Below are 4,131 nucleotides of genomic sequence, written 5' to 3'. Positions count from 1 at the left end.
ATTTGTATCATTGCTTCAACATCCCAACATTCCTAACGTTAAAACAAAGTCTAATCTCAGCCTTGCCTTTCATACAGTTTTTTAATGCTTTGGGAAAAGGAGATTCAGGTGGTTCTCTTGGAATTTCATCTGGGGTGGGAGGGAGACTTTTCTATACCCTGATTATTGAATGCTTTTTTAAAAAAACAAATAAAATAAGACTGAAATCAATTCAATTATCAACCAACATGAATTGACGTACGGTTTCATTTCCAGCAAATAATGGGTCCTGATTGGAAGATTTGCATGATGCCTTTTTGTTCTTGGAAAGAAAGGAAACTGGTTTGTATCCCGAATATTAGAATGACAAGCAGTAGCAATGTGATTAAATATTCTTCGCAGAGCATACCGCCTGTCTTCTTCTTTTTTTATCAAGGATTGTTTTTGCAAGACGGATCAGTGATCATGGCTGCTTATAGAATTATGTAGTACGTTCTCCACGCTATGCTATGCTAGGTTAAGGGGGATGTGGACTCTCTCTCTCTGTTTTTTTTTCCTAATGAAAAGAAATTTAAACCATGTAGTGATTTATTTGACATGATATGATAAATTTAATGGATTTAGAAATAATTTGGATAATTAGTAAAACTTGAGTTTGATTAAAAACAAATTTAAGATATTTTTTAGAAAAAATATTGAAATGACAATATATTGAGTCGACTTAAATTAACTTAGATTAATTTATCAAATTCATAGCTGGATCATGAGATCATGATAACTTCATATAAAGTAAATCATAACAAATTATGAAATTCAATTTTTAATCAACTCAATGTTAAAGGATAAAATAAAATAAAATCAATTAAAAGAGAACACAAAAAACAAACCCGAGTCATCCCGGGTTAACCTACCAAACTCATGATATAGGTTATGAGATTAGAATAGCCTCATAAAATGAAACTAAAAAAAAATCATGATTAATATAAAACAAATCAAAATAAATTATGAAAAATAATTATCAATCGATCTATTGTTAATGAATGAAATTAGGGGGAAACCTTAAAAAATAAAAAAACTTGAGTTTGATTAAAAACAAATTTAAGATATTTTTTAGAAAAAATATTGAAATGACAATATATTGAGTCGACTTAAATTAACTTAGATTAATTTATCAAATTCATAGCTGGATCATGAGATCATGATAACTTCATATAAAGTAAATCATAACAAATTATGAAATTCAATTTTTAATCAACTCAATGTTAAAAATGATAAAATAAAAAAATCAATTAAAAGAGAACACAAAAAACAAACCCGAGTCATCCCGGGTTAACCTACCAAACTCATGATATAGGTTATGAGATTAGAATAGCCTCATAAAATGAAACTAAAAAAAAATCATGATTAATATAAAACAAATCAAAATAAATTATGAAAAATAATTATCAATCGATCTATTGTTAATGAGTGAAATTAGGGGAAACCTAAAAAAATAAAAAAATAAAGGGACCCAAGTCAATGTATGCTAACTCGCAAAACTCATGATCCTGTCATGAAACGGAGATAACCTAATTGAAATTAAACTAAAATAAATTATGAATTTTAATTTTTAATTTACCTAATATTGAATAATGAAATTGTCAAAATCACCAATTAAAATAAGGGGAAAAAACAAGTTAAATGGGTTAACTCGCTAAACTTGCAGCATGGGTCAAGAGATTAGGATAACCATGTAGAAAATAAGTTGCGACAAATTATAAAGCTCAATCTTTAATAAATTAAACGTTAAATAATAAAATAAAATAATGAAAAAACTTATTGCAATGAATAGTTTTTTTGTGAGATGGTAGTTAAATAATAAAATAAAATTATGAAAAAACTTATTGCAATGAATAGTTTTTTTGTGAGATGGTACACATAAAAGCATCATCTTTTTTAGTTTTTATTAACTAGTTATCTAGCCCACGTTTCATCGCGGGTCAAGTTAAAAAAATGCAATGCAAAAAAAGAATAAGCATTCCTTTTCAATGTTTTTGACACATAAAAAAAATCCTAATTGTAAATCAAAAGGTTGATACATGCATATAATTAAATAAATCAAGAATTCATTGTGTCAATAAATGCAAAAAAATAAAAAAATAATAGTAATTAAAAGCTAAATTGAAAATTTTAAAAATAGATTTAGATCAAGATATTTAATCTTGCAATATGAGTTATGAACTTGGTTTTTTTAGTAAATTTTTTTCATAGAATTATTTTTTATTTAATCAAATGATAATGAAAATAAATATGTATATTAAAGTAATTGAATAATTAAAAAAAATATATTATGCAACGTTAAATAAAACAAATACCTGCTAATATTATAGAACGAATGTTATCATCTTATGTGAAAACCAAGGAAAAATTAAACGATATCTAACCAAATACTAAATAGTAAAATTGATAGATAGATATGGATATGGATATATAGTTTTGAAACAGGATCTATAGACCCAATTATATTTAATAATTTTATTAATTGGAATCAATTTTTTTAATAAAATAATATTAAAAAAGGATATGCTTATGAAAGCGAATAAATAAAATTAAAGGAGAAAATAGTATACAAGGTTGCAAAGAACACCTACCAATTAATATTAAAAAAGAATATTATAATTTTATTCATAAACTAAATAAAAATTAAACAATATTATATTAAAACACCATAAAAAATATTTAATTAGTATTTTATACAATGTCAAATCCGCATGGCTAGCTCTTTGTTTTCCCAAAAAGATAGATGACATGTCTGATCATTTGTTTTGAAAAAAACATAAAATTATATGACACATCATTTTTGTCTGTCTAAAATTTGACCACCATAATGATAACTAGAAAATTAAAAGAATTTTTTTTAATCTTAAAACCCTAGTTTTTTCAATCCATTTTCACCTGATAAAACTCATACAACATAAAAAAACTAATTAATCAACCTAAAAAATCCCCAAAACGGTCCAAAAGCACAATACGAAACTAGTAAAAAAATTTCTCTCTCGACCCGATCTATTTTTTTAGGCAAGATAAAGGTTCAAAAACACTTTGATGAAAATGAAACATGCTAACCCATAAATCAATATTTTTTTTATTGTTATAATGTGACCAACCAACAATTTTCTTTTTCTTTCTCTATAATTCATTGAATTTCTCTCTCTTCTTTTATATTCATGGATTAAAAATAAATAAAATGAATTTTTATACCAAAACTAAAATTCCACAAATTATAGTGACTGAAATAGATGGACTATAAAGTATTTTTTTCATGTGAATTGAGATTAACATTAAGATTTCTCTTGTTTTACACCTTTGTCTTTATTTTCTGGATTTTTTTTTTTATAAATTTTTAGAATTTAATCATTGATTACAAAAAGTTGCAATTAAAAAATTAAAGGATGAAATTAAAAAAAAATATATGATACTGTAAATTATTATAGTATTTTATCTAGTTGTTTTAGTATATTATGTAATATTGACTAAAATTACATTATTTATTATATAAGACTTTCCAACTTCAAATATTCGATGAGAATCATCTTTATTTATAATGATTATAAATTACATTACATATTATAAATTGTGTAATCGACTAGGTATTTACCTTTTACTTGCACTTATAATTTATTAATATATATATATAGCCAAATAGTAATGTCCCATTAGTCCGCAGTACAATGATGCGTTGCAAGAGCAACTCCACTCTGAAGGAGAAGATCATCATGTTTACAGTCCTAAATCCTATGGTCTGACATGCTGTACGAGTAAATTGATGTACCTTTGTTTTCCCAATATTGATCTTTTTCTTATTTCCACATAGAAACTAGATAAAGATACATGTGAAAGAAGACGAAAGTTGCAGCTAAATGTTGCGTTTTTTTGAATTTGCTTCCAGGCCAGGAGAAAAGAACCGCTGATAATACAATAAAATAAAATATAATTAAAACTCATGGCTTTGGACCTTGACCATGCTTTTCTTGCTTAAGAAGATCTTGTAGGGACCTCTTTAGGTAAAGTTTAACTCTCCATGTATCCTTACACCATGGCAAGAACACCCTCATTAGAGTGAGAGAAACCCACAGTAGCTACCCTCAAATCAAGCCTGTTTCATCAACGACA

This window comes from Populus euphratica, unplaced genomic scaffold, assembly GCF_000495115.2.
Source record: "Populus euphratica unplaced genomic scaffold, PopEup_1.0 scaffold2608.1, whole genome shotgun sequence".
Classification (NCBI taxonomy): domain Eukaryota; kingdom Viridiplantae; phylum Streptophyta; class Magnoliopsida; order Malpighiales; family Salicaceae; genus Populus; species Populus euphratica.
Note: the sequence above shows the minus strand (reverse complement) of the source record.